Source organism: Chlorocebus sabaeus, chromosome 17 (genome assembly GCF_047675955.1).
Source record: "Chlorocebus sabaeus isolate Y175 chromosome 17, mChlSab1.0.hap1, whole genome shotgun sequence".
NCBI classification, from domain to species: domain Eukaryota; kingdom Metazoa; phylum Chordata; class Mammalia; order Primates; family Cercopithecidae; genus Chlorocebus; species Chlorocebus sabaeus.
Genome location: NC_132920.1, coordinates 69743326 through 69762161, shown reverse-complemented (window position 1 = coordinate 69762161; position 18836 = coordinate 69743326). Strand labels below are relative to the sequence as shown.

At 34.4% G+C, this 18836-nt stretch overlaps 1 protein-coding gene across 1 annotated transcript in view; it reads right to left on the bottom strand.

Annotated features, from left to right (window-relative positions):
• The window catches only part of COL19A1 (collagen type XIX alpha 1 chain), a 334506-nt gene that overhangs the window by 216445 nt on the left and 99225 nt on the right, over nt 1-18836 (bottom strand). The window lies entirely within an intron of this gene.

Genomic DNA, 18836 nt, shown 5'->3' with positions numbered 1-18836 from the left:
TGGCAATCGTTAAAAAGTCAGGAAACAACAGGTGCTGGAGAGGATATGGAGAAATAGAACACTTTTACACTGTTGGTGGGAGTGTAAATTAGTTCAACCATTGTGGAAGACAGTGTGGTGATTCCTCAAGGATCTAGAACTAGAAATATCATTTGACCCAGCCATCCTATTACTGGGTATATACCCAAAGGATTATAAATCATGCTTCTATAAAGACACATGAGCACGTATGTTTATTGTGGCACGATTCACAATAGCAAAGACTTGGAACCAACCCAAATGTCCATCAATGATAGACTGGATTAAGAAAATGGGGCACATATACACCATGGAATACTATGCAGCCATAAAAAAGGACATGCAATCAAGTCCTTTGTAGGGACATGGATGAAGCTGGAAACCATCATTCTGAACAAACTATCGCAAGGACAGAAAACCAAACACCACATGTTCTCACTCATAGGTGGGAATTGAACAATGAGAACACTTGGACACAGGATGGGGAACATCACACACCGGGGCCTGTTGTGGGGTGGGGGAAGGGTGTAGGGATAGCATTAGGAGATATACCTAATGTAAATGACGAGTTAATGGGTGCAGCACACCAACATGGCACATGTATACATATGTAACAAACCTGCATGTTGTGCACATGTACCCTAGAACTTAAAGTATAATAATAATAATAAAAAGAAAATTAACCAGGCATGGCAGAGGAGGGTGCCTGTAATCCCAGCTACTCGGAAGGCTGAGGCAGGAGAATCGCTTGGCCTGGGAGGCAGAGGTAGCAGTGAGCTGAGATTGCACCACTGCACTCCAGCCTGGGTGACAGAATGAGACTCTGTCTGAAAAAAAAATGTAGACAAATAGACCAACGCATCAGAACAGAAGAATTCTTCCTTCCCTCTTTTTTTCTTTCTATATCTTCATTTTTGTTCTTAAATTGCTGCTGCTTCCACCATTATCCTCACATTGTCATTGTCATGATGGCAACAATGATGCCATTATGACATCCTGGCATTGTTTGTCACAATCCTCAGTCATTTCATTTATGTATTATTATAGCAGCTACTTTGCTGCTTTTCCTATCTTTAATGCATTTCTCTTGTGCTTTTCCTGAAATTAAAAAATTACCTAAAATATATATGTAATTTTATATAAATCCTTAAATATGTAAAACATACATTTTAGGACAGATTTTAAAATGTTTTCTTTGCAAGACTTGACACGGGCACAGGAACATATGCAATGCATGTATCTATGTATGTAATGTGATATATATTTACACCTATATGTTATGAATATAAAATTTATAAATTTAAGTTTATAAATATAAAACAAATACAAAATTTATGAAGGTAAAATGTTTTTAAAATATAAAGAATATGTATAATATAATGTAAGTTCTGAAGTAAGACAATAAATCATACTCTTTTCTCACTTTTTAATTTCTTTTACCCCTTCTCTGGATGCCAGACTTTTGTTATTAACTTTTAAGTTTGTAAGTATTTTTCCAAATTTTTTCTCCAAACTTATGTAATCATAGGTTACACTAGATGCACACATGCATACATGCACAATCAGTATTTTAATTTCTTTTAATTTAAAAATTGGTTATATTATATACATTTTTCTGCATTTTTATTTTATCCCTCAACATCACATTCTATATATCAATTTAGATTGTGCAGCAGAATCCTAATTTATTCAGTAGTTCTATAATACTCTATAATATAAATGTTCCATAATGTATTCAGGTGTTTTCCTGTTAATGACACCCACTCAGTTTGTTTTCTTCCCATACAAAACATTATATTCCACCTTGGCAAAAACTCTGTATGGTTTGTTTTTTGTATATCTAACAAGTAATACTATGTTATAACATTCGTGTGCCAACTCCACGTGAGCACTGTTCTGGGAACTCAGCAAATGTTTGAATTTAACAGAATTTGTGTTAGGAGTTGTATTAAAGCTTTATACCACCTGAAAAACTAAAGGCCATCACATGCATGTAATATATTTATATAAGTCAGATTTTCAAGAAGGTGATTTCTAGGTAAAAAGATTATGCATTTTGTTCATTTTTGAATGGCTATTACCCAGTTGCTTTCTAAAAGAGGCTGTAGCTCTACACATATCACCAGCAATGGATGGGAATGCCTTTGCCCTTGAATCACACCCAGCAACAGGTGGCAGGCTAATGGGGGTAAAGCCAAATCTCATAATTGCTTTAGATTACATATCACTGACTACCAGTGAATCTGAACCTTATGCTGTTTATTAGCATTAGAACTTCTCTCTTTAGTGAGCTGCCTATTCACGTATTTTGTCCATTTTCAAAAATTGAGTTGTCTTTTCTTAGTTTTAAAAAACTCCCTGGAAAGTACAAATGTTAACTGGTAACCTATTAATTATATTTGATCAGAAATATTATTCTTAATTGATTTTGATTACGGCTCTTTACCACCGAAACATTTAATTTTTATATGTCTAATATGCCTATCTTTTACTTTCCAGTCCCTGGGTTTCAAATCTTGGTTAGATATACCCTTAACCCTGGATTACACAAATGCAAAGTATTTATTGCTTTGTTTTGATCTTTATATAAATCCTTCATCTATCTAGCATTTATTTTCATATAGGGTATAAAATAGTTTTCACATGGATAGAGTCAGTAGTGCCAATACATCTATGGAATAATCCAACCTTTCAACTGAATAACTGAGTAAAAATACAAAATTTATTAAATTAACTTCACATAACTTCAGGGTCAGTTTCTAGATTCTCAGGTTTAGTCCATCTATCTTTATTATACATGATGCAATATTTATTTTGTTACTGTGACATTATAGAATGTTAGGATGTCTGGTAAAGCAAGTTCACCCTTACTAAATTTCTCCTTCTCAAAACATTTTTGACTATTTTTAGTTATTTATTTGTTCACATAAAGTTTAAGAAATTTTACCAACTTCAAGAAGACAAAATTTAAAGCATGGTGGAATTCCTGTTTGCATTGCATTAAATTTACATATTAATTTTGAATTACTGAACTTTTAAAGTTACCACTTTAAAGAAAATGGTATCTACATACATTCATTTAGATATTATTTTACGTCCTTTGATTTTGTTTGTATACATCTTGCCCCTTTCTTATTCATATTTTTCCAAAATTCTTATTGCTTTTACCACTTATATTAATGGAATATTCCCCATTACATTCCTAGATGGTTAAGGCTAAAATAAACAAAATCTACTCCTTTTTAAATATATCCCTGGTATCTAACCAATTACTCAAACTCTCTTTTTAATTGAAAAAAATTTTTTTCTTCTAAAGTCTCTTAGATTTTCTACCTATAGAGTCAATTCATTAGTAAAAAAAGGTAGTTTATCTCTTTTTTCTAGCACTACATGGGTTACTTAATTTTCTTGTGAAGTAACAGTTATGGCAATTTTACCTCCTTAAGTCTTAATTCTGCATATTTCATTTCTAATCTAGTTTTGCCCTTTTTAAGAATAGTATTTGCTATTGGGTTTTAGTAAAAATATTTCATCAATTCCTATTTTACTTGAAGATCTTATTAGGAACGAATATTGTGTATTATCAAAAGTTTCAGCATCTACTGATATAATCATTTAACTTTTATGTTTTAATTGGCTGATGTATTATGTTGATATATATATAATTTCTTAACATGAATCCACCTTGACTTTGTAGTATTATCCTACTTGACTTTATTTTATCCTACTTGATCTTTTTGTATTGTTGAATTCTATTTGGTAATACCTATTTAAAAATATTTGTATCTATAATAATAGATATATTTTAAAAATTAAATTTAGTATTAACATTATGCTGACTCCTTGGAGGCTGTGGATCTTTCCTTTAGCCTAGAATAGTTTAAAATAACAACCGACTAAATAAAACCCTGCTGAAAATCCCAATTAGTACTGGTGCTTTATTCATTGGTAGATTTTGAATCACCTCTCCAATTTCTTCCATAGTATTTATTGTAGTCATATTTTCCAGTTATTCTTGGTCAATTTTTTATATTTTTTGAGGAAATCATCCATTTTCTCTAGGTGATCAAATTTGTTTCTTTCAAATTACACATATAGTAATAGTCTCAGAATTCTTTAAGTCTATTTACTCTCTGTAGTCATATTTTTTTTCTTCTTTCTAGCTTGTCTTATTCCTATTTTCTGTTTCCTTAATTGAATAGTGGAATTTTGTGTATTCATTTTCTTAGTCATTTATTAAATCAGGTATTTGATTTGTTTGTCCCTTCTACAATTTTTGAAATTTTCTGTTTCATTGATTTTAGTGCCCACATTTATTAATTCCCCTCTACTATTTTGTCTAGGGGCTATTTATTATTATTATAAAAGATAAAAACATATTTTCTTAACTTTTGTATTTTCTTCTTTATAATAAACAAATTTTATACTATGTGTTTTCACCTTTATTATAGCTTTTGATATGGTTCATATGTTTTATATGAAGTATTTTTCTTGTGCATTGATTTGTATGAATTTTCCTTTTCATTAACTCTTTGGTTCCAGGGTTATTGAGGACTGTTTTCTTCATGTGTTGGTTACTTTATTATTCGTTATATCAAGGAATGAGTCTTACAAAATGTCTACTTTTCAACTTAAGGTGATTTTGGTTTTTTTTTGGTCCAAAGAATCATAAATTTTTTGAACTGTTCCATGAACTTATAAAAAAATTAGCTATTGGATAAAACGTGAAACATTGTATCTTTGTCTCTGTGTCTGTCTGTCTGTCTCTCTCTGTATGTGTATGTATCTATATGTATACGTGTATCTGGCAATAGCTATACCTCAACCTAACTAGAGGTACAGCAAAAGTTTCAGGTGCCAGCTCAAATTATACCTGAAATTTCTTACTTCTCTTCTCAGGAATCAAGAGGGAATGATAGCAAGGGCTGCTGTTGACTCATATACTGATCAGTTCACAGAGGTAACACATGAAGAATCTTTAGGGATTCTTGTGACAATTTGAGGAGCAAAATCACAGCAAAAGACTGGTTTCTGTCTAGTAAATTATTGAAATTTAGATCAGTAAATTTTTTTTTCTTTTTTCTTTTTTTGGTCAATATGACCATGGCCATTTATTAGCAGGTAAAGCAAGAAACTTACCACTTACATTTGATGATCAAATATTAAATCTTGTTTGATTCATCAAAGAAATGGCTACATTTCATGTTCTTTCTTTTCTTTCTTAAAATGAAAGGACAAAATAAAATAATTTGGATTAAGTTGCTTTAGGAACTTAACTAGCAAAATAAACCTAGATAGAGGCCATATCTATTATTCTCCACTGGATTGAAATGTTCAGTTTCCATAAATTGCAAGAATAACAAAAATAGAAAGTTTCAGAAATTCCTGGGAAATGCCAAGCAAAAACCTTAACTAAATTCTTACCTAAGCCAGCCTGAACCTTTCAAATGGAGATCAGCCTCTAATCTTTTGTCTGGTAGCTTCAGATGGGTCTTCTAGGAGGAGGATTACCTCAAGGTTTTGGTCAGGTGATACACCCTACAACGGAAGAGTGAGCTAAACATGACACCACCTGGATGCTCCGAGGCACCCTCTTGATGTTATTTCCTGGCAATTGTCTCCCTTGGGTGTTTTGCCTGAAACTGTGACTCAGGCATTTAAAAGTCCTTTTGCTTTTTTCTTTGGTGGTCATTGGTTTTCTTTTTATCACACAAGACACTCCATGTGGTTCCTTAAACATCTCATACATTGTTCTTACTCTATACCTTACAAAAAACTGTTTCATTTGCCTCTTCCTTGTTCTGGAGAACTCTTGCCCATGCTTCAGGACTCACTAAAGAATCTTACTCAAACTCCCCTCCTTCTCCTAGGGAGCGTTATGTACTCACTCCTCTTCCTTCCCACAGGTCCTATACAAAACACCATCAAGCACTTCATATTTGCTCTCTGAAAGAATGTTTTGTCTCTTTCATATCTGCTACCCTAGTGCTGAACACAGTATCTGGTAAAAAATGGGTCCTACATGATCAGATAAATGGATGATTGAATAAACAAATAGATTCTAAAATCCAGCATATGTTTCGAAGGGATTCAGTATTGTATTGGGTTACAGTTGGTATCAAACTACTTTGAAAATAAATTGAAGGCCTTTTAATTCACCAATTCTAGCTAACCACCCTTGAGACCAAGATAGACATTAAGATAGGAGAGGACAGATTAAGGACAGATAACTAAGAGCTCATGGAAATTAGCCACTGGGATGAATCTCTGAGAATCTTGGAGAAGGAAAGGCCTAGATACACTAATGCTTGCTCATTTAAAAAATATACATGAATGATGAGTAAGTTTCATATTTATCCCAACAAAATTCTAGATTTAATTATTAAACAAATAGGTTTTAAATGCTTAGTTAAGAATAAGATGATTATCAATAGGCAATACCATGTCAGACAACAGAAACCATGTGTTATGAGTTTGGTTTATTTAATTCAGTAAGACATTTAATAAAGTTTCTTAGGATGCGTTTGATAAATGTCGGTTAAATTTTAGTGAGGTAAACAATAAGTAGTTAAATAAATACGCTCATTCTACCTTCATTTCTATTAGGCCATCATCCCTAACAAGAGAACTCCAGTGGTGTGTCACAGTGCTGTGTTCTGGTCATGTCTTATTCAATATTTATATTAGTTACTCAAGGCCTAGAATTCATGTCTACAAAATTCAAGGACCTAGAATTCATATCTACAGAGCTGATAAAAGGTTACCATTGTAATACATGCCAGAATCAAAAGTTAAAAGTTAACAAATAGAAACACCTGGCTTAAATCCCCAAAATAAAGAGCACATATAAATGTAAATGCTTACTTTTTGACTCAAGAAAACAACTGTCTGACAGTATTATAAACTCTATATATTCTCAGATTCACTCTAGCTCCAAATATGTGTGATTCTAGGCCTTATCCAGCCTCACTGTCTCCTTTTACAGGTGAAGACATTGAAATAGCCGTGGATACCTTGAGCTATCCAGAAGCCAGGATGAGGACTCAGCTCCACAAAATCCAAGTGCCTTCATTTTAAACTGCCTACATGAATCACTGCTCAAAACGCTAGAATAATTCTATCCATGTCTGAGCATCACACTAACAGCACACTGATGAGTTATAACATTACAAGATGAAGGGTATGAGGCAGACAAGGGATCCATAAGCAGTGATCCATGAAGCACAGTGAAACACTTGCTCAAAACTGAGATACTTACACGAAAATGTTCAGGAGAATGCATCTTCATGTTTAGGAGACAGTTTAAGAAGCTGTGTTCCATCTTAGCTAACACGGTGAAACCCGGTCTCAACTAAAAATACAAAAAATTAGCCGGGTGTGGTGGCGGGCGCCTCTGTAGTCCCAGCTACTCTGGAGGCTGAGGCAGGAGAATGGTGTGAACCCGGGAGGCGGAGCTTGCAGTGAACCGAGAAAAAAAAAAAGAAGCAGTCTTGGCCGGGCGCGGTGGCTCCCGCCTGTAATCTCCGCACTTTGGGAGGTCCAGACGGGCGGATCATGAGGTCAGGAGCTCGAGATCATCCTGGCTAGCATGGTGAAACCCCGTATCGACTAAAAGTACAAAAAATTAGCCGGGAGTGGTGGTGGGTGCCTGTAGTCCCAGCTACTCGGGAGGCTGAGGCAGGAGAATGGCCTTAATTCAGAAGGTTGAACTTGTAGTGAGTGGAGACCACGCCACTGCACTCCAGACTGGGCAACAGAGCCAGACTCCGTCTCAAAAAAAAAAAAAAAAAAAAAAAAGCTGTCTTAAACTCTCCAAAAGATGGTCAGTCATTTGCAAGAACATATAATCTGAGAAAGCATTGGTCCAAAAGGTTAGAACTGGGATAGATTGGTCAAAATAATAGGGAATAAATTTTGGCTTAAAATAAAGAACTTAGAATTGTCTGTTATAAATATTAATGAGCAGAGCCTGGTGGGCCACCTGTCCAAATCCAGATAAAGGATGAAAGTCTATTTAGATGACTTCCTACCTTTCCACTAACTTTAGGAAGAATCCTTGATTTGCTCTGTGATTACTGGGTGCTATCATGTGCTCCAGCCTTGTAGTTCTTACTAAGACATGAACTCCATGATTCATTTGTACACATAAGTAAACCTTAAGTGGGAGGCAGGATCACTATCAGTGAGCCCCTGGAATACAGCCAGCTGAAGCCATCTGCATTGCCACACTCCTCCCCAGGGCTGGACAAGTGCAGGTACTTAAAATAACATTCCACAAAATGTTTGCCCAAAGCATTATCACTTTACCATTTTGTCTTGAATTTTGATTACATAAAATGATTAGCAGCAGAAAATGAGGAACAATAAGGAAAAGTGAAAAAAGACAAAGCAAATTGATTATTTCATTTCTGTCTTGTTTAATTAATCCTTTAGTAGAACAGATCATTGATGGGGAGGTTCTTAAAGGAGACTGTAAGGATTATCAAGGAAAATAAAAACCAGTGATAATTTTTTAAGAAACTAGACTAAGAAGCAATAGACGGCCATAAGCCTAGACAATAACTTACAAAACAGCTAGTCGCTGTACAACATCCACTTGGAACAGCAGCTGCACTAACACCTCTGTTTTCTGTGCAGTGGAATTCTGCTATTTCGGTCTGGTAGGACACACTTGTTCAGCAATTCTTATAGAGTGAATTGCTTTTACATTGATTGTGAAAGAAGTTCACATGCCAGTAGCTTCTAAATAAAAATAACACACCTGTCATTGAATATTTGGTGACATTGAATTAATTATCTTTTTACCATCTGGAATGTAACTCCAACAAAGAGATTTAGTTAATAAAGTATATTTATTAATTGAGATTTACTAAAAAACAGTTAGAAATTATGAATATTTGATGACTGTATTGAGCAGAAGCAATTGCTAGATTTTTAAATCCATTCTGTTTTTCTTAATTAAAAAAAAAACCACATCTTTTTTTTATACACTAAAAACCCTATGAGTATAAACCTCACACCAAATGTGAGAGTTGCCTTTACTCAATTCTTAATTTAAACTCAGTTGCATTCAGAAATGCTCAGGGACAGTGGTGGCGAGGGACTGCCTAAGAGATCTATTCCTTGTGTTTTAATACAAAAATACTCGAAAAAATGAAAGAAAGTAATCTGAAGTGGACATCAGGCTTGATGGGAGGAAAGTCAAACAAGTGAAAAAGAAAGCAGTGGGGGTGATGAGGTTAATGAGCAGCTGAGGACAGGGAGCCCAGCACAGAGCAGATGAAGTGGTGTCTATGGCGTAGGCAGATCCTGAGAAAGGAGAAAGGGAAAACCAAAAGCTAAGAGTAGAAACCTGAGGCAGCTCCAGGGCCTGGAGTGAACAAATAGGATAATGGAGTAAAGGTCAAAATAGAAGCAAAATGTAGACACATTGTAAAACCATCCTTTTATACTCAGCACTGATTAAGGAGAAACTATTAAAAGTCAAGTTGCCTTAATCATTATATAAGTAAGGATCATGGTTTTTCTATTAATTCTTTATTATATGGCCACAAACTTTCATATTTATTTGTCCTTAAATTACATAAAATAGTGAGTGAATAAATTTCCTTAACAAAACCAACCTAGGTTCACAACAGTCAATAGCCCAAAATTCCACCGTAATCAGAAACTAAAATTATGATACACGAGCCAGTAGACAACTTTAACATTACTACTAAATTCAAAAGACATTGTAATATCTGGTATTAAAAGAACTGTATTTTATTTTATACAATAATGAGCTAAATAGTGCTGGCCAAAAGGCAATGTGATTCACAAATAATAAAAAATGGAAATATACTAGGCTAACCAATTTTTCCTGTGTAAATTTTAGTATACTATTAAATATATTGCTTTATATATTGTCTTTTTAAACATAATTCTAAGGGCCATACATGTAAAATTAATTTTTATCCTTAGATATATCTCACAAATTCAGTAGTAGGAGTCTGAAAAAAATAGGGTTAATACTGAATTGAATGCATCAAGATAATAATTATTAAATACTTCTGGAGGCTGAAAAGAAACACTACTTAACTTTGTCTATACTACTTCCCTGCAGTAATGAATTGAATACTTAATTAATTGAATACTTTTATGTGCTAGGCATTCAACTGGGTTGAATTATTAGAGATAAAAACGTACACAGACAGACATGGTCTTTGCTTTCTTGAAGCTTCTACTCTATTGGAGAAAGAAAAACAAACAAACAAAATCCTCACGCCAGTACATTCATAATTATAAATTGTGGTAAATGCTATACAGGTGCACTGTAGTGTTAAAGGTAAAATGAGAAAGTATAACAAAGGGAGCAGATTTTGACTGGAGAGTCAAGGAAGCCTCCAAGAAAATGACTTTTGAGATGTGCTAAGTGGATAGAGGGAAGCTAAATGAAGGGGAAAATATTCAAAGCAGTGGGGACACTGATGGACAACTGTGAGTCAGGAGAGTGCTGGCACATTCAAGGAACCGAAAGAAGGTCAGTGTGGCTGGAATAGAAGCAGAAACGGGGAATGTGGGAAGAGATGAGTTCTGAGAAGCATGTCTACGTCCAACTGTGCAGGACCTTGTGGGATTCAGGATTTTAACCTAATGGGAAACAACTAAAATGTTTTAAAAATAGAAGTCACATGAATAGTTTCGTAAAGATGCATCTGACTATAATCTGGAGAATGAATGAGAAAGAGTGAGAACAGGGAGATTAACTAGGAGGTGACTAATGATTATGGTTTGGTGACATTGGGGTAGATGGAGAGAAATAGATTTAAACTATAATTTGGAAGTAAAATTGACACTGGTCAGAAATTCCAGAACATTGTTAAATAATAGCAGTTATACCTTTGTCTTATTCTAGATTTTAATGGGAATTTCTTAAAGATGATGGCCTAAGTCTGACATTTCTTAGGAAGTATAAAACGTTTGGAATTCTCTGTATTAGTGAACTAGTCTATGTTTTTCTTTGGGTCCTAACTTGTTCAAGAATATTTCCTGCCAAGGACCTTATGATTGCCTTGGATTTTGGTATAAAGTATTCTTCTTAAATGATCCACACCCTATCCAGTTACTGTCCTATGGCTGTTGTCCTCTTCACAGCTAGTTCTTGCAAGGGTTTTTCTGCATGCCCTCTTTACTGGTCACCTGTAATTTAACTCTTCAGCAAACTCCAACCTGGCTTCTACTCTCTATTCATCAAAATTATTTTGCTAAAGTTACCAGTGATACAAATAGGAAAACACATTTAACAGATGTTGTTAAATTTCTAACAATGAGGGAATGCTCAAAATATTACATATCTATATAGCGAAATATTATGTAATCATTAAAATAATACTTTAAAAGACTAAAGTTCATAAAACATTATAGCCCTTTATAGTTATTCTCCTCTTATTTCTCTCTCTCTCTCTCTCTCTCTCTCTCTCTCTGGACATTTTACTTTTTCTATAACTACTAGCAAGTGATGCAACAACAGAGGGTTAAACATATTTCACATAAATTAGAATTATTCACGAGCACAGTAAGGAATTAGGAAAATAATACGCAATCTGTAATGACTAGCATTAAGCCTCTGGCTTGGCTGTGGGATTACCATCACTCTTTCCCAATTGCCTGCTACCATGGATAATTGAAAGTTGGCATGGTTACTCCCATACCAATTATCATTGGCCACAGATAAATTGCTATGATTTTTAAAATCATAGTTATTATTTTGCTCCATCTGTTCTCTTTATTTTTTAAGTCAGCTGTCAAAAAGTTTTTTCTAAAAATTGTAGAAGTTTAGTTTACATGTTACTAGGGTAAACAATTGTATAACATGCTGATGTTCAGTAGAACTCTGCAAGGTGAACCAAGAGAGAATTCACGGGAAGGAAGGTAACATGTTGACAGTTGCTTTAGAGTGATGAAGGGAAAGTGCTATATTTATAATAACAGTATTTAACATTCTTGCATTAGTTTTGAATACTAGGCATAATCACCAAGAAGCTTTAATCATGAAATCCTAAAAACGAATTTCAACTTTGACTTGTTTTTTCCATTTATGTTTGTACCAGTTTTAGTTTAGTTAAAGTTAAGTACATGTGGCAATGTATAAGTACAAAACCATTCCTTGGTTTAATTATTTGATATATTGTATTTCTTTTTTCTCATTCTAATTAAGATTTTTAAAATAATATTTTCCTATTACATATAAAGTGTTTCTACCATTTCAAATTCAAAATGTTTTGACACAGTCTGCAAGTCCCACTGTATAAACCTAACTTTAAGAATTATATTTTAGGCCATGGGAGAAGGAGGAAAATGAAGTAAAGTTGATAAATCTGTTTAACCTTTCTATTCTACTGTTAATTTAAAATAAAATTTTATATCATTTGTGTTAGATTTATTATAAAATGGCCCCTTCTTTCACCCCTCCATATATTTACACCCTTTGCAATGTGTCTATGCAGCTTCTCTCATCATGAGGTGGAATCTGTTTTCCTACTCCTTGAATCTAGGCTGAGCTTGAGACTGGCTTTCACCAATAGAACATGGTGGTGGTGGAGGTGGGGGCAAGCTAGCTTTCAGCAAGGAGGCTAAAGAGGCTTTATATGCTTCTGCTTCCTCTTTTTGGATCCCTGCCTTCACCTTGAGGACAAGTCCAGCGTAACTGTTGGAAGATGAGAGATCATCTGGAGTAGAGACATGTTGTCTAGCAGAGGCCAAACTAGCCCAGCCACCCTCAGCCAACCTGGCAACTGAGAAGAGATATATACTCTTCCCCCAGAATCTGCTGGGGTTTGGTTCCAGGACCCCTGCTGATAACAAAGTTCATGGATGCTCAAGTCCCTTATAAAAAAAGGAAGTAGTATTTGCATATATACTCCCATATACTTTAAATAATCTCTAGTTTATTTATAATACCTAATATAATGTAAATGCTATGTAAATAGTTGTTAGATTATATTGTTTTTTATTTGTATTATTTGTTATTGTTGTATTGTTATTTTTAATTTTTATTTCTCAATATTTATTTTTGATTCATGGTTGGGTGAATCCACAGATGCATAATTCCTGGATGCACAACCTGCAGACAACACAGGCTAATTGTATGAACGAACTTAGATAAGGTCAACTGAGATTTAAAAAAAAAATCACTAGTGTAAATTTCTAAACCATATAATCACAAGCTAAATAAACGAATGTTTTAAGTCACTAAGTTTTGGGGTGATTTGTTACATATCAGTAGCTAACTACTATATCCTCTTTTTATTTACTTATTCACAAGAAAAATTAGGAATTAATATTACACAAATAGAGATATATAATAATTCTGTCAAATCAATTTTTGTCAAAATATTAAGATTTTATATTACTTCTATATATCGGCTGTTGAGGATATTAACATTTATTGAATATCTTTTATTCACCAGCACTCATTTAATTCCTGCAATCATTCTATGAGGTAGAAACTAACTTTATTTTATAAAAGAGGAAACTATGATAAAGAAAGCTAGGAATATATCCAAGTTTACACAGCTGGCATTACAGAGCTGGACTGGAACACAGAACACAAAGATATGTGAAGCCATTTATTTTATGATATGTCACCATCACTTTCAAAATAAACATCAAGTCTAGGCTCTTTTTGGAGTGGTACTCCAGAAACTAAGAATGTTGGTTCCCTGTTGAGTGATCTAGATGCTGCCCCAGAATGTCCTGAATAATTGTTTATGTATATTATATAAACATCCTCATGTGGGCTTTTTCTCACTCAATACCAAATTTTAAGTGGCCCAAAGTCACAACCACTCATTCAACTTCTCATGTTCTATGTGTAATTACCACAACAATTGAATGAGAAATTGACAAAAGTAAAAAGATTTTTCAGTGTAAAAGTCTTGGTTTATTTAAAGCCATAATTGACATTTCTAGTAGCAAATGATCACTATTGATTTTCTGAGTTACTATAATTTCACGATATTTAATGCTAGAAGTCAATATTTTAGAAAGTTGCTGGTAGGTGACATTATTTATTTGTGATACTGGTATAAAAATAGTCTGATTATCCAACTTCTGCTGTTACAAGTTAAATATAAAAGTTAAATCTATCTGAAATAAATGAACAAAATGCTACCAAGTAAATTATCCAACATGCTTATGAGACATATCATGATTGCTGACATATTTTTAATGGTGAAAACAAAAAAGCAACAGAATAACAAGAATGAATTTGCTGCTGCTGTTTTTTAATATTCATTTGATAAGAAAACAGTATGAATGACTAACCTATGAAATAGGTAAGTGAAGACATTTTCTGTTAAGCATTTTCCATTCCCCCATACCATCTTCAAAAGTAACCACTGAAGGCAAAACGTGGCATAGAAAATTAGTGCTAATAAAATAAATACTAATACAATCAGCATCAAGCCTAGATATATTTTATTTTAGGCTGGCTTACAAAAATTTGAATTATGTCATCTGAAAATTAGCTGATGTTGACAGGTGATAAAAGAAATACAAATGTTTAGATGTATGACTTAATTATAAATAACCCCAGATAGTTTGGGGGTAGTAAAGTGTATGTGTACTTTATGCTAGGTTATAATAGACATTTAAATAATTGCATTCATTTGAATATTACATTTTGTACAGAATTTTATAACAATATAGAGTTAAATAAATCAACTAAGAATAGGGGTCTGTGGAATGCTTTTCCAGTGGATTCTGTCATGTGAAAAATATTTGCAAGCACTATAAAACCAGAGTAATAAATATTCAAACACAGTTTTCTAATTTAAATACATATCTCATATGGCATTTTAGAATCTAGATTATATTTTGGTAAGAAGAAGACAATAAAAAAAATCACAAGTCACTGGAAATTCACAACTAGTTTTCCAACAACAGTTTTAAGAGATGAGTTAAAGTAGGGACCATATGCACTTGTTAGTTTTGTGCCTGCATTTATTGTTTTTAGTATAACCCAGAGTGGAAGAGAAGATCAGCAATCAAGATTATCAAAGTAGATAATGCTCAGAAGCCTAAACAAGAGAAAGCAAGAACTTGCTCAACCACGAACTCTCAGAGCTGCAGAATATGCCACATGGTAGATGCTCTCCACCTCTCCTTCAGTCTTATGGCTCACGAAGAAGTGCTCATTTGATTGCTTTTTTCTTTTCATCAAACTTAAGAGGTCCTCAAGAGGACAGATAACTTTAATTTCCCAAATGGAAAATTTCCACACCAGCAGAAGCATCTTAGATCCAGGTAAGAATCTGCCGCCATATATGCCCAAGTTAAACATCACTCTTTTTTTTTTTTTTTTTTTTTTTTTTTTTGAGATGGAGTCTCGCTCCCTCGCCCAGGCTGGAGTGCAGTGGCCGGATCTCAGCTCACTGCAAGCTCCGCCTCCCGGGTTCACGCCATTCTCCTGCCTCAGCCTCCCGAGTAGCTGGGACTACAGGCGCCCGCCACCTTGCCCGGCTAGTTTTTTGTATTTTTTTTTTTTTTAGTAGAGACGGGGTTTCACCGGGTGAACCAGGATGGTCTCGATCTGCTGACCTTGTGATCCGCCCGTCTCGGCCTCCCAAAGTGCTGGGATTACAGGCTTGAGCCACAGTGCCCGGCCAACATCACTCTTCAGTGAACCAAATTGACTACATTTTAGGCAATAAATCAAGAAAAGTAAGGTATGAGTAGCGGTTGCCACTGGGTATTTCTCTCAATCATATGATATTTAACAATAGGTTCTGTAGTTAAGTTTAACTTTGAGAAAATTAGTTCTTAAACTTCAAGTTAGAGCTTGAGTGACGACATAAAATAATCATCATTTTAAAAGCAAACTAAATTATATGATTTGAAGCAATTACTTAAAAATATTGAATGGTATAATAAGGCAGATATTTACATTTCATTTTCTATTTGCTGCTTCTTTTCATAAATGTAACCAAGTAATATTTCTATCTTCACAAGGACATAAAGTAAAAACCTGGGCTGGGGGTTAAGGAGTGAAGCGCACGTGAATGAATCCTTGCTAAATGGCCTTTTTCTAACGTAATGTAAGAGCTTAGTTCATACATTTACATTTGGTTACATAACAAGAGTTTGATAAAATCATTGCTGGGAAGGCTGATAGATCCTATGGGGATAACTGTCATCTGAGGATTGAACTCTGTATTTTGCCTGTAGTAGCAGCCTGCACTATAATAATAGTACTGAAGGAATCTAAGGAAAATCCCCAGAAGACCGCTCCTATAGAGACAGAGAAGCCAAAATACAGTTCTCAGCTGTGGGGAGGGTCCTCCGTCCCTCCTGCCTCATGAGTTACGCTGTTGGAGAGCCCAAGGATCCTTGGGTGATACACACCTAAATTTGCCATCTAGGGATGGTGAAGTGGGATGGGGTCATTGCTACAGATCTACATGATAAACCACAGCATGGTAAACCTGCAAATAGCTGTCATCTGAGAGAGTCATGTCAGTACCAGCAACCTTTCTGAGAGAACTAACTACCCCTTAAAATAACTTACACTTCAGGACTGACTTGACTGAATTGTGTTTGTTCAGGAACGTATGAGGCTCTGCCCTGTTGTTACAAGTTTCTATAGATCCAGAAATATACTTTAAATGAGGTCCTTTATACTTGTTCTAGTGCCACAGGTTTTTCTCAGCACTAAGGACAGAGTGTTCAACTCTTTGAGGAGCTACTTTGTTAGTCTATTGAGTTCGGTTGGCCTGAAGGCTAGTTTTGTAGCCATAATGGGAGAAGCAGATTTCTCCACTTGGTTTCCACTGCATTATAGAAACGTCAGCTGAAAATATCACATGGTAGTTTACCTTTTGCAGTTGATATGATTTTTATATTTTGACCAGTCACTATGCGTTTCTGGAAGATACGACATCTCTGACCAATAACAACGTCCTGAATTGTTGTATTTTGCAACTGGTGACTTGTCACTCAGTCAAATTAAACACAGTAAAGGCCGCAGTAGGGTAATTAAAGAAGAAAAGTGGGTTTTTAGGAAATGATTATATACTCAGTTTTCCACACAAACTTAAAGTACAAGGTAGATTGACTTCCTTCAGAAAATAAATCATGTTGTGAGCAATCCAAGACTCTCATGCTGTTGTCACACCAATGCGAGTGTTTCATAGACTTTTCTTGTTTAACTCTAATCTAGAAATAAAGTGAACTACAAGACCTCAATTATTTATCTTATGAAAAAATACATGTGGTTCTGGGTCAGAATATATAGCATGTTGACTTTGAAAAAGCTCAAAAATTTAATATACAGTAAATAATAAAGCAGAACATCATTTTTATTTGGTTGGTGTCATATAATTACTTTTGCACCAATCAAAATAATATAAGGGTTATTACATGAATCTTATATCTGACTATAAATCATCTAAATTGGGATTCTCATTCAAGGTACATACTGTCTTTTCTGTTTGATGCTTTATTTTTTTCTAATATATTTCAATCATTCTACAAACATATTTCTATCTTGTAGTGAAATTGACTATTTAAATGCAACAGTTAATAGATATGAGGAACTAGAAGGAAAATCCTTGAAGCCAAATATGGTGAATGGTTTTCTAATGCCTTGTAGCCTGTGAGAATCTATTTATTATTGAGCTATACCTACTATATATATAAACTATCAAAACAACTACTAAGACTTCAGTGTATTTGTGACTTTAAATTACAGAGAATATATCTGTTTTCGCTTATTCACTACTTATTCCTACAGGTAAAATTCCACTTAATAAATCAGGAATATGTATAAAGGAAGCATTTATTTAAAGACATGGCCTTCCAATGACTGTTATTCTAAAGGAAAAATGTCCAAGGGATTTCTAAGAGAAGACATTCACCTTAAAAATAGTCATCATTTAATGAAATGATCTCCAAAAGTATGGTTATTATAAAGCCATTCTTTTTTCTTTCTCAGTTCTGTGAGGAAAAGTAATTATCATGTAGTTTGTAACATGTAATTTGTCTTATAATTACAATAGATGCTCATTCTCTCTATAAACACTTATTGAAAAAGCAAATAACTGGTCACTGGTAAGAAAGCAAAATACAGGCAATACTGTCTAATTTGAGATTACTCTTCTTTCTAGCTCTCCTGGCCATCCAATTCCATATATACATTTGATGTATACAAGAGTTATTAAACAAAAGAATGGTACTGTTTTTGTTTTATTTAAAAACAAAACTAGATTTTTGAAATGAAAAAGGATTCAAATGATTATCTGAAGGAAAAGTACTTTGAATAGAAAGTTGTAAATTTGTAAAACAATGATTGCTAAAATATTTTCACTATCAAGTGACTTTCAGTAATTATTTATTACAACAGAATATTAACATGTAAAATTAACCACTTAGAATTTAGTTTTGTAAGAAGGTTACTTTAAATGACAGCACTTAGATTAGTAGGCTGGCATCTGCCATTGTTCCCTCAAGATCCACCGTCCACCCTTATCCACCTGCTCTGGACTTTGGGAGACTGAGGCTTATAGGCTTCCTCCATCATACTGGCTTTCAATTTGGTCTGGCCAGTGGGGTCCAGTAGGGAGAGCTGAAGGCTGGAGGATAGTGGGGTGGAGGTGTTTATTGCCCTGGCTCCCTCTTTATGTGCTTATCTTGGGCTGACTGTCTCCAGCCTTCGCCACACAGTTTTCTCTGCCTCTGGGTCTGGTATTATGTGGTGTTTAAGGAGTCTGCTGTAACCTGACCTGGGATACTGCACAATCCCTGCGGTTTTCCTATACCTTGCCCATACTTTTTAAACCATG